The sequence below is a fragment of the Hordeum vulgare genome, chromosome 3H (assembly GCF_904849725.1).
Source record: "Hordeum vulgare subsp. vulgare chromosome 3H, MorexV3_pseudomolecules_assembly, whole genome shotgun sequence".
NCBI classification, from domain to species: Eukaryota; Viridiplantae; Streptophyta; class Magnoliopsida; order Poales; family Poaceae; genus Hordeum; species Hordeum vulgare.
In genome coordinates this window covers 189570294-189584377 of record NC_058520.1, presented here as the reverse complement: position 1 = coordinate 189584377, position 14084 = coordinate 189570294, and positions in this window count along the sequence as shown.

The window sequence follows — 14084 nt, the reverse complement described above, 5'->3', positions numbered from 1 at the left end:
AGGTCCTTTATTCATGAGCACAACAAAAGTATCTAACTTAGGCAGCATCATATGTTCATGAAGATTAGAAGTATTTCCAAGAAACAAAAGTACGTGGTAATTCAATTGGCGTGCACGAGCTCTAGTAACTGGTCCAATATGTATAGCAGCTAGGGCTGTGGGTGTAACAATGGTGTTGATGTCCTCATCACCCGAGTCTATTCACTTATAAGTTTACAAATTTTATGATTTTCTCGCTGCCTTAATTTACATTTAGTTTACTTTACACTTTACAACTTCTATCTATGCACTTTACTTGCTTGCAAATAACGAGTCCAAGGGGATTGACAACCCTCTTGCTCGCGTTGGGTGCAAGTGTTTGTCTCTTTTGTGTGCAGTCGTTGAGGATGGGGGCTGGTTGTTTCTCCTATTGGTTCGATAAACCTTGGTTCTCTATTGAGGGAAATACTTACCTATATTGTGCTGCATCTCCCATTCCTCTTCACGGAAAACCTAACGCACACCACAAGGATCAGCCATCTTATTAAAAGTAGTTGAATTACCTCTGAGCAATTTGATTGAATATGTACATGAATCTTAAAGTTCTATTTATGTATGCATACTAATATTCTCCATATGCCAAAAGGTAAAGTCCCATAGATAGGACATCGGGCACAAGCTCAAGTCTTATAGCAGATTCTAGCACAAGCAAGTCTTAAACACCTTCAGGATGGATAAGAAAGTTTCAATAGACAAAATCTCTATTACCAGCACATGCCAAAAATCAAGAATGGCAAAATCTTTTCTTCGAGCACATGCCAAAAATCAAGAATGGCAAAATCTTTTCTTCGAGTAGTACTTTGACTTTAATGAAGTAGAGAAGTTCACTCCGTAGCTTATTCATTAAGTCCACGTTAGTTAGGAAAGCAAAGAATAAACAAATGTTGCTAGAACAAAAGAATGTAGAAGTCAATTTAGAAAAGTAAGTAAGAAGTGTTAGTTTCAACAATAAGCAATTATTTCTACAATAGGTAACATAAAATAAAACAAATAATATGCTCACAAGCTATCTCTTTCGCACAGCAAGTGGAGCAGTTTCCCACATAAATTAAATATTGTGTTTTTTATTTCGTTTGTAGAATTGGAGGAAGAAAGAAAAACAGCTCCTCAAGATAGCACTAAAGCAATGTGCACTGCTTCGCAAATTTTGCATTTTGGATGACAACTAGGCAATGATGAACGACTCACTTTGGTGATATATCTTGAAATTGAGTAGTGCCACTTTTGTCAACCTTGGCTAGTCATGAACCTCCAAATACAAAGATGAGTGTTTCCGAAAATTCAAAGCAAATATGTCACATTTATACTTAGCAAAAGGGAAGAAAAAGGAACAACATGCCAGCACTCAGATGCCAAACCACAACTATCACAATCCTCACACTCGGGAAGCACTCATAGAGAAGGACAATGTGACGCCCTCGGCTTAATCGTACGCTAATCATACACGCAAATGCGTACGATCAAACCCAAGGACTCACGGGAAGATACCACAACACAACTCTAGACACAAATAAAATAACATCATCTTCATATTACAAGCCAGGGGCCTCGAGGGCTAGAATACGAAAGCTCGATAAGCACACGAGTCAGCGGAAGCAACAAATATCTGAGTACAGACATAAAACATGGGGTGCCTTAGAGAAGGCTAGCACAAAAGATACAACGATCGAACGAGGCGAGGCCTCCTGCCTGGGAACCTCCTAACTACTCCTGATCATCAGCGGCCTCCACGTAGTAGTAGGCACTGTCGGGGTAGCAGTCGTCGGCGGCGGGGACCTCCATCTCCTGGGCTTCATCATCTGGTCGCAGCAAACGGATCAAGGGGACAAGGGGGGAGCAAAGCAGCGGTGAGTACTCATCCAAAGTACTCGCAAGTCTTACATCAGAACTATTCTAAATATGCATCAGTATCAAAGAAGGGGGGTTATATGTGGACTGACTGCAGCAATGCGAGAATAGAGAGAGAAGGCCTAGTCCTATCGAAGACTAGCATCTTCAGGGTCTTGCAGCAATAGACGAGAGTAGAACACGGGTAAAACATTAATAGTCATATTGTTGCAGCAATATTAAAGTGAGGTCACGCCTAAAGATCCTCCCTCGACTCCCTGCGAGGAAGCAATCCCGAGGCAAACTAATTCCAGTTAAGTAACAATTGTAGTTGTAAAAGATCGGGGCACAACTCCAAGTCGTCCTGTAACCGTGGACACGGCTATCCGAATAGTTAATTTTCATCCCTGCAGGGGTGCACCACATGTCCCGTCACGCTCGATAACACTCTGGCCGGACATACTTTTCTGGGTCCTGCCCGGCCTCGGAATATCGACATGTCGCAGCCCCACCTAAGACTAATCAGAGAGGCCAGCCCGCCGGTCTAAATCCTAAGCACAAAGGGTTCATGGGCCCAGTTCCCCTTCACGCTCCTGCACGTGGCGTGGGCGGCCGACGTCAGTCCTAGCATCCCTTAATCACAAGCGCGATGCATCTCGGGACCACTCGGGCGCGCGCCGCTACACTGCTGGCATCTGAAAAGCTTCGGCTGATACCGCGACGCCAAGTACCCATAATTCTTCCCGCGTAGCCGGTTAGTGCGAAAAGGTCTCCGACCAACCCAGATCAAATACCCAAATCCATTAGCATTTTAATTAGGCCAGCAACACAGTCTCACGGGAATCCACCCATCTTACAACTAATCACCGAAGATCCCAGTAACATGGTCGAGTAACTGTGTGGTTGTAACATCGGGGGAATCCGAGGTATCACCCTCGTTGGATCCCGAACGATGTACCCGTCAAGGTGGGCTTAGAGGAATCACCCTCGGGGGTCCCACACTCGCGGGGTTGCACGACAGAGGCGTCATCGGGAATGGTGAAAGAGGAATCACCCTCGATAACCACAACCGACTAGCTATACTACAGAGATATCATCAGGAGTACTTAGCGAGGTGTCACCCTCGGTACCCGATAGTATCTCTGTAGCGTCGTACAACAAGGGGGGGTGAATGTGCTGTGTCGGGTCTGGCTCGTCGATCAGAGATCGAGATTTGAAAACAAGCGGGGCAACTGATCTACGGGGTCAGAGGGGATGACTGCTCCACCTATACTAAGCAGGTTAAAGGTACAGGACTGAAAGTAGCAGTTCATCAAAAATAGGCTATGCATCAGATATAGGAGCTAACTACAACAGTAGCAAAATACTAATGCAAGCAGTAGAAAGAAAGACATAGGCGATATTGGAATGATCAAGGGGAGTTTGCTTGCCTTGCTGCTCTGCGGCAAAGGACTGATCGGCAGGGTCGTAGATGTACCCGGCAGCAGCGTCAGTCTCGGGGTCTACCGGTAAGAAGAGGGGGAAGAAACAATAAATAATAGCACCGATGCAACACAAAACATGACATGGAAATATGCAGGCTAGACATGAGCTAACGCAGCAACATCCGTCATAGACGGGTCGGAAGAATATCTGACGATATTTTCCGGGTCTCGGGCTACTACCGGTTATACTGGAAACGATGGAAAAGTTCCATGTTTGCTATGCTAGGGACGCATGACAGACGAACGGACCGTGTATCCGGGTTCGTCTCGCTTTGCTGATCAACTTTCATGTTGAAAATATCTTGATCTGACTTACGGATTATTTAATATTAATTTTCAAAGTTTTATTAATTATTTAAGAATTAAAAACAGATTTAAAAGATTTAGTAAAATCCTATTATGACATCATCGCGATGTCATGCTGACATCAACATTTGACCGGTCAACTGACCAGCGGGTCCCGAACGTCATAGGCACAAGTTTTTATTAAGATTAATTATTAATTAATCAGATTAATTTAATGATGGACCCACGTGTCATACTCTAATTATGTTAATTAATTATTTTAACTAATATATCTATTTATTTATTTAATAAAACATTATTTTTATAATTTATATCAACTCTCGCGTGGGGCCTCCCTGTCATAGACAGCGGGTACATTGGCCCCACCGATAAGTGACCCTAGGCCAAATACACATTTTAATCACAAATAAATAACCATACAAATGGCGTATCTCTCCACATGCCTATATACGCAAATACATACATAATACGGGTATCGGATACATACATACATACATACGGAATACAACATTTGTTTTTATTTCTTTTCTCTCAAAACTCTCAACACTCATCTCTCTGTTAACAGAGAGACATAGAACTCACTTTGCTCCAACTCCACCTAGAAGAACCTAAACTTCAATCCTTCCTACCGGAGTCTACCGTCGACGGATCGAGACCCCGTTTGCCGGAACGGAACCGGGACGGCGAGGAGATCGACATGGTGGGAGGAGCCCGAGGAGGGGCTCACCGACGGTGACGAGACGGCCCGGTGAAGCCGGAGTTCGCACGAAGATGACGGTGCAGACGGCGTGGTTCCGGTGGAGACGGGCGTGCCGGCGAGGAGGAGCCGGCCGGAGGTTCGCCGAGAGGGGCCCCGGTGAGGAGGGCCCCCCGAAGATGGAGCCGCCGACGGGGAGGGGCGGCCACCGTAGAGAGGGCCGACGGAGATGGACCTCCCGGAAGGGGCCGGCCGCCGAGATGGGGGGCCCGAGATGGCCGGCGCCCCTGCCGGCGGGGTGGAGGCCGAGAGGGGGCTCGCCGCGGAGAGAGGATGAGGGGACCGACGGGGGGGGGCGCCGGGGTAGGAGGAGGCGGTGGAGAGGAGGGGCACGGGCGAGCCGGTGCTGGGGGCGGTCGCCGGTGGGAGAGTAGCAGGGGAGGGGCGACGGGATGAGAGAGGTGGAGGAGGGATCGGCAGGGGAGGGAGGCGAACGAGAGGTGAGGGGAGGGGTCTGGCGTCGTGGGGTGTCGTGGGGGGCTGGGGCTCGTGCGCTCGGGAGGGAGAGTGAGCGAGCAGGGGAGGGAGTCCCTGGCGGCGGGGTGGGGGAGTAGCGAGGCAGGGGGGTTCGCTAGGGTTTGGCCCCCCAGTTGGGCCGGTCGGTGGTGGCCAGCTGGGCCACCACGCCCAGGTGGGCCGGGGGGGAGGGGTTGGTCCTTTTTTTTGTTTTTTTTCTTTTATTATTATTATCTATTCTAAACCCTTTTATTACTCTATTCTTATTTACTTTCTTTTATAATTTATAATTTATACTTTTAGTCCTTCCTTTTGTTTATTTATTTTCATTTACTATATTTCTTTACTTATTTTTTTAAAGCTCCTTTCTTAATATATCGGGATCATCAATGATTCCAAAAGTACCCGACTTGATATTATAATCTGTTAGGGAATCTTTATAACTCCCCGACGTTGTTATCTCAACAACATAAAAATCTTTTCACGTTTGACTTAATCCCGAAGCTTCGAATTATGATTCGATTTCAACCATCACGAGAACATTGATATAGTTATCGATGACGTGGCATCATTAGCGTAGGATCACTGTAGCTTAATTACAATAATCACTGTAGCAAAAGTCGAGGATGTCACAATTCTCCCCTACTAACAAGAATTCTCGTCTCGAGAATTAAGGGGTAGAAGGCAAGAGTTCGGGGTATCCATCACGAAGATGATTCTCGCGTTCCCAAGTGGCTTCTTCTCTAAAATGATTTGACCACTGCACTTTAAGGAACTTGGTGACTTTGCGACGAGTCTTACGTTCAGCTTGGTCGAGAATGCGGACCGGATGCTCTTTATAAGAGAGGAGCTCAAGCATGTCACGATCCACTGCTCGAATGGGATCCCTGAAGCAGCGGCGGAGCAGAGACACATGGAAGACATCGTGAACCTGACAAAGGTTTGCGTGCAGTTCCAATTGATAAACCACTTTTCCACGCCTTTCGACAACAGTGAAAGGACCAATTAGTGAGGAGCTAACTTATCCTTGATCCCAAAACGATGTGCATCTCTCATTGGTGTGACGTGAAGATCAGCCTTTACGCCAGGTTGATATACCATATATTGATGATGACGGTCATACCGACTCATCTGACGAGACTGCGCAACCTTCAGATTGTCATGAAAAATGTGGGACTTGATCTTTAGTATGTTGGATAATATCCGGACCGAAGAATGATGGGTACATTGAACGGTGGCTCGGGAATTTCATACGAAGCCAAGTATAAGGGATACCTTGGAATCAAAGGTGTACAGGAGAGTCAGGTTTCAATCCTGTGGAACTTTGGGTTATGGGTCCACCATGTGGCCCGAGAGTAGGTAGAGGGGTGACATACTATACGGTCTTGGTAACAAGACATGTCAGAGGATAACCTGTCAGTTATGTTGGCAACATCGTCGATACCAAGGGCGGGGAACGAATAGAACCATTTTCCTGCTCGTTGAAATGAGGCGGGCCAATAGGCAAGGTTCTCGTCCACCGGTGGCTACCGGAATGTTATCCATAATAGTAGCAGGGTCTTACCGACAGAGTCGTAAACCAAGAATTTTACCTAAGCAGGGAATTAACACTGCCTAGATAAGTTATGCCACAATAAAAATCAAACAGACCAATGGGAGGGAAAATATGTTCACACACACACAAGTATTAGAGTATACCATTCCCGAGGAAATCATAGAGTATGGTATACATGATAGGTCATCAAGTGCCTATCCATGTGGATAAAGAGGCAAGAGGGACCATGATGTTTACCCATACCATTCGGTGTGGATAACTGATCAGGAACAATTTAGCATTGCACTTTCAATGTTCCTGTTGAAATTTAAATTACCACATCCGTGCTTAGGGGTAGTATCGACATGGTCATCAGACAAAGGTTGGACTTATGGGTATACAAGAGGAACCAGGAGGGACAACTTACAAAGCTAAGTCATACAATTTCCTCATGGTAGAATGGCGAACCTTACATATGGAAGGATTTATAACAATAGGTCCTCCGACCCAGTGTGCCAGACAAGACATCACTGTACCGGTTCTCCTAAAGACCAAAGTTATAATTATCGGGAAATGTTCCAACCATCATATCTGCCAGAGAATTAGATCTGATTGGTGTCGGAACACCTCACACTCAAGATGACTGAGAAGAAAAATGAAGATGCAAGATTCTCATGATATGAACTACACAAGCAATTATTGAATCAAGAGTTTGATTTAATACATATGAACACAATGTCAAGACATTCGTGCCCACATAGAATTTGTACGTCAAAATGTAACTGGGTTCTCATTTGGACACCATCATCGAGGATAACAAGGCTCCATGTGTAAGTATGGATTAGCTCTTATGAAAGAACTTATTTTCCTTGATCAAATCAGTCGGTGGCTTGGCGTGCTAAGAGAAATTATATGGAGTGAGGATAGCAAATCTTCAAAACATATAACACTTCGCACATGCGTGAATGATTTGGTATTTCACGAGAGGAAGCGAAACAAAACTTTCAATATTCACGACAGAAAGAGTGCACGTGAACCTTGGGAAATACACTCCTACTATCCACATATTATTCATGAGCTAGGCACAATGATAATGATTTCAAGAGCTTCATCGTGGTACATAGAGAAGTTGAGGGTGTGGCTGATAGGCTCAACAGCAATCCCTCAAGGTTTTACCAGTGTTGAACTTCCAAAATTTATAATATTAAGGAGATAGAATTTGTCAAATCAAATGGTATAATGTCGTATGCTCGAGGGAACAACAACAATTAAACATTGGTCGAAGGGTGCACTCGGAAATAAGGGTTGTGTAGCACAACCAATGCTAAAATGATGAGTCAACACCCAACACACCAAGAAGGAAAACAATCAGTTGTTAACCTCAAGGGGATAGGGTTGACAGAAGTATGGGAATCACACATTAGAGTTCATTTGTCGGTATACCGGTTAGAAACAACACGGGACCAAGAAATGAATGGTGATGGCAAGAACTATTACTATATCAAGAATTCTTAATACGCGTGCAAATTTCACGACATTCTTGACATACCAGATAGTAATACTCCAAGGTAGAAGGTAACATAAGCTGGATAGTGAGTAACACAAAAGACAACACAAAACATGAACACGTTTGTGTTGGAGGGAAAGCAACACGGGTGTCGATGATAATACAATCATCGAGGGAAAGGGATGGTATTTCTCAACATGCATTCAATTGATACCCTCCAAGAGCTCCGAATGCTGATGGTGATCACGACACATTTGTCGAGAAATTTCATGAAGATGTAATCGTTTAGCGACGACATCAAGCAAGGGAATGATGAAGCAAGAGGTTGTCGGAAACACAGATAAGACTGCTCGCTTAGAATTGAGATTGCCTTTCAAGACAACCAACATGAGGTGGAAAGCTTGATGCAAGCTTAACGCACAGTTGGAATTGTGTTCGAGGGATGAAGGTTATAGATAGCATGATCGAGCTCCAACATGACGATGATGACGTAGCTTAACAGCTTGGAATGACAAGATCGAATACAAACTCGTAAACAAGGAAGATTACTAAAAATTGTTGAATCGCAATGCGTATTCGATTCAGATATCGATGTACTCGCGTGTCCAACAACTCAAACACGAGGCAACTGGAATTAAGGAAAATATCATAGTTGATGAGGAGCTCACAAGAAGTTCCATAGCTCCACGATATCCTCGAGCTACAAGGAATTATACTCGGAGGTAGATCAACTTTACGGTTTGGACCGGCGTGCCGATCTGAAGAAGACAAGTACTTTAACTCGTCCGAGAATGAAATCAAGGTACGACAACATGGTCGGAACCACGACTGCAAAGGACAAGATCACAGATCCCATATTTGAACTACAGAATGAATTGATTATTTATACGAGAAGTTTCTATGATAGGATCAACGTCGTTCCCATGGGCATGAACACAATGTTCAAGGTCGACTCCCACTTCATCAATGCATCACCTGCCATTTATTCCTCGCCTTTGATCAAGTTGTAGCTTTGAAAGAACATTTGGCAAAACACCAGAAGAGCAAGACTTGTGAAAACTCTTCAGGTCATATTGATTAAGGAAGGCACATGTACAACCCATCGGGGCATCTTAGGAACATATACCACAAATTTCAAGAGTAATTAACACATGCTTGAAGGGCATGGCTGACAAATCGTATGGTACAACTTATCAAAGGGAGAAGACACAATTTACTAATGGCATCATGTGTCAGGGGAAGCAATCACAAGAATTTTCTAAAGCAAAGGATGACGTCGGATAATAACTCAAATGAGTGTGGCAATCCACAAATGATTTGATGTGAGTACCGGTACTCAATCATAGGGGGTAAAACGCAAGGCATCGGATTATAGAACATCTGAAAAATATCGATACTTAATCACCAAAGGAATTACGATTTCCAGGTTGGTGTATCGTAATCAGATCCTCCGATCAAATACAAGTTGAATAGATTTAGATGGACAACCAATAAAAATTGATTTGTCGAGAACCAGCTCTGTCTGGAAGGACGTCTGAGCCGATAGATAATTTATGAGCCACAACATATGATCGTGTGCATTCACAGAAAGGTAGAATCAATCAGATCACAGGGAAATCACAAAGGATTTTAATGAATGCTGCTAGAAATATGGATTTAACCATAATGCAAGCAGGTGGGAAAGGCCATGAACGTTAGGCTACGGAGGATTTCGGAAGATCGAATAGTAAGTCGAAGAACTTTCGAAACCCATGACAACTGATGATGGACGAATCCCCGATAAAATAATTCGTTGCATCTCGTAAACAAGAGCAATTGGAGAAAAAAAGTATGAACGACATTTGTATGTAGTCATCCGTAGTGGTTGACGAAGGAAGGGGAAATTGCAGAAACAATGAGCACAACAGCTCAAGAGAACATCGAAGAGTAACTGTAGTTCTTCTAAGGGATAAAGCCATCGTCTAGAATACGGGGCTCTTCGGGATGAAATATTTACGAGAACCTAATGTTAGAGTTAGTAAAATCTTTAACCCGAAAGAGAAGAGAAGGTAGAGCCCAGAGTATAGGAAAGGAGTAAAAGATACTAATACCACCCAATTGAGATGTGGGCCCGTAAGCCACAACATCAGTGTTAGTAAAGTTTTTCAAACACTAGACTCAACTTCGGCCAAGGAGTTGGAAAGGGGGCTACCTACAGGCAGTTGGCTCTGATACCAACTTGTGACGCCCTCGGCTTAATCGTACGCTAATCATACACGCAAATGCGTACGATCAAACCCAAGGACTCACGGGGAGATATCACAACACAACTCTAGACACAAATGAAATAACATCAGCTTCATATTACAAGCCAGGGGCCTCGAGGGCTAGAATACGAAAGCTCGATAAGCACACGAGTCAGCGGAAGCAACAAATATCTGAGTACAGACATAAAACATGGGGTGCCTTAGAGAAGGCTAGCACAAAAGATACAACGATCGAACGAGGCGAGGCCTCTTGCCTGGGAACCTCCTAACTACTCCTGATCATCAGCGGCCTCCACGTAGTAGTAGGCACTTTCGGGGTTGCAGTCGTCGGCGGCGGGGACCTCCATCTCCTGGGCTTCATCATCTGGTCGCAGCAAACGGATCAAGGGGACAAGGGGGAGCAAAGCAGCGGTGAGTACTCATCCAAAGTACTCGCAAGTCTTACATCAGAACTATTCTAAATATGCATCAGTATCAAAGAAGGGGGGGTTATATGTGGACTGACTGCAGCAATGCGAGAATAGAGAGAGAAGGCCTAGTCCTATCAAAGACTAGCATCTTCAGGGTCTTGCAGCAATAGACGAGAGTAGAACACGGGTAAAACATTAATAGTCATATTGTTGCAGCAATATTAAAGTGAGGTCACGCCTAAAGATCCTCCCTTGACTCCCTGCGAGGAAGCAATCCCGAGGCAAACTAATTCCAGTTAAGTAACAATTGTAGTTGTAAAAGATCGGGGCACAACTCCAAGTCGTCGTGTAACCGTGGACACGGCTATCCGAATAGTTAATTTTCATCCCTGCAGGGGTGCACCACATGTCCCGTCACGCTCGATAACACTCTGGCCGGACATACTTTTCTAGGTCCTGCCCGGCCTCGGAATATCGACACGTCGCAGCCCCACCTAAGACTAATCAGAGAGGCCAGCCCGCCGGTCTAAATCCTAAGCACAAAGGGTTCATGGGCCCAGTTCCCCTTCACGCTCCTGCACGTGGCGTGGGCGGCCGACGTTAGTCCTAGCATCCCTTAATCACAAGCGCGATGCATCTCGGGACCATCGGGCGCGCGCCGCTACACTGCTGGCATCTGAAAAGCTTCGGCTGATACCGCGACGCCGAGTACCCATAATTCTTCCCGCGTAGCCGGTTAGTGCGAAAAGGTCTCCGACCAACCCAGATCAAATACCCAATTCCATTAGCATTTTAATTAGGCCAGCAACACAGTCTCACGGGAATCCACCCGTCTTACAACTAATCACCGAAGATCCCAGTAACATGGTCGAGTAACTGTGTGGTTGTAACATCGGGGGAATCCGAGGTATCACCCTCGTTGGATCCCAAACGATGTACCCGTTAAGGTGGGCTTAGAGGAATCACCCTCGGGGGTCCCACACTCGCGGGGTTGCACGACAGAGGCGTCATCGGGAATGGTGAAAGAGGAATCACCCTCGATAACCACAACCGACTAGCTATACTACAGAGATATCATCAGGAGTACTTAGCGAGGTGTCACCCTCGGTACCCGATAGTATCTCTGTAGCTCGTACAACAAGGGGGGATGAATGTGTTGTGTCGGGTCTGGCTCGTCGATCAGAGATCGAGATTTGAAAACAAGCGGGGCAACTGATCTACGGGGTCAGAGGGGATGACTGCTCCACCTATACTAAGCAGGTTAAAGGTACAGGACTGAAAGTAGCAGTTCATCAAAAATAGGCTATGCATCAGATATAGGAGCTAACTACAACAGTAGCAAAATACTAATGCAAGCAGTAGAAAGAAAGACATAGGCGATATAGGAATGATCAAGGGGAGTTTGCTTGCCTTGCTGCTCTGCGGCAAAGGACTGATCGGCAGGGTCGTAGATGTACCCGGCAGCAGCGTCAGTCTCGGGGTCTACCGGTAAGAAGAGGGGGAAGAAACAATAAATAATAGCACCGATGCAACACAAAACATGACATGGAAATATGCAGGCTAGACATGAGCTAACGCAGCAACATCCGTCATAGACGGGTCGGAAGAATATCTGACGATATTTTCCGGGTCTCGGGCTACTACCGGTTATACTGGAAACAATGGAAAAGTTCCATGTTTGCTATGCTAGGGACGCATGACAGACGAACGGACCGTGTATCCGGGTTCGTCTCGCTTTGCTGATCAACTTTCATGTTGAAAATATCTTGATCTGACTTACGGATTATTTAATATTAATTTTCAAAGTTTTATTAATTATTTAAGAATTAAAAACAGATTTAAAAGATTTAGTAAAATCCTATTATGACATCATCGCGATGTCATGCTGACATCAACATTTGACCGGTCAACTGACCAGCGGGTCCCGAACGTCATAGGCACAAGTTTTTATTAAGATTAATTATTAATTAATCAGATTAATTTAATGATGGACCCACGTGTCATACTCTAATTATGTTAATTAATTATTTTAACTAATATATCTATTTATTTATTTAATAAAATATTATTTTTATAATTTATATCAACTCTTGCGTGGGGCATCCCTGTCATAGACAGCGGGTACATTGGCCCCACCGGTAAGTGACCCTAGGCCAAATACACATTTTAATCACAAATAAATAACCATACAAATGGCGTATCTCTCCACATGCCTATATACGCAAATACATACATAATACGGGTATCGGATACATACATACATACATACATACGGAATACAACATTTGTTTTTATTTCTTTTCTCTCAAAACTCTCAACACTCATCTCTCTGTTAACAGAGAGACATAGAACTCACTTTGCTCCAACTCCACCTAGAAGAACCTAAACTTCAATCCTTCCTACCGGAGTCTACCGTCGACGGATCGAGGCCCCGTTTGCCGGAACGGAACCGGGACGGCAAGGAGATCGACATGGTGGGAGGAGCCCGAGGAGGGGCTCACCGACGGTGACGAGACGGCCCGGTGAAGCCGGAGTTCGCACGAAGATGACGGTGGAGACGGCGTGGTTCCGGTGGAGACGGGCGTGCCGGCGAGGAGGAGCCGGCCGGAGGTTCGCCGAGAGGGGCCCCGGTGAGGAGGGCCCCCCGAAGATGGAGCCGCCGACGGGGAGGGGCGGCCACCGAAGAGAGGGCCGACGGAGATGGACCTCCCGGAAGGGGCCGGCCGCCGAGATGGGGGGCCCGAGATGGCCGGCGCCCCTGCCGGCGGGGTGGAGGCCGAGAGGGGGCTCGCCGCGGAGAGAGGATGAGGGGACCGACGGGGGGGGCGCCGGGGTAGGAGGAGGCGGTGGAGAGGAGGGGCACGGGCGAGCCGGCGCTGGGGGCAGTCGCCGGTGGGAGAGTAGCAGGGGAGGGGCGACGGGATGAGAGAGGTGGAGGAGGGATCGGTAGGGGAGGGAGGCGAACGAGAGGTGAGGGGAGGGGTCTGGCATCGTGGGGTGTCGTGGGGGGGCTGGGGCTCGTGCGCTCGGGAGGGAGAGTGAGCGAGCAGGGGAGGGAGTCACTCGCGGCGGGGTGGGGGAGTAGCGAGGCAGGGGGGTTCGCTAGGGTTTGGCCCCCCAGTTGGGCCGGTCGGTGGTGGCCAGCTGGGCCACCACGCCCAGCTGGGCCGGGGGGGGAGGGGTTGGTCCTTTTTTTTTTTGTTTTTTTTTCTTTTATTATTATTATCTATTCTAATCCCTTTTATTATTCTATTCTTATTTACTTTCTTTTATAATTTATAATTTATACTTTTAGTCCTTTCTTTTGTTTATTTATTTTCATTTACTATATTTCTTTACTTATTTTGTTAAAGCTCCTTTCTTAATATATCGGGATCATCAATGATTCCAAAAGTACCCGACTTGATATTATAATCTGTTAGGGAATCTTTATAACTCCCCGACGTTGTTATCTCAACAACATAAAAATCTTTTCACGTTTGACTTAATCCCGAAGCTTCGAATTATGATTCGATTTC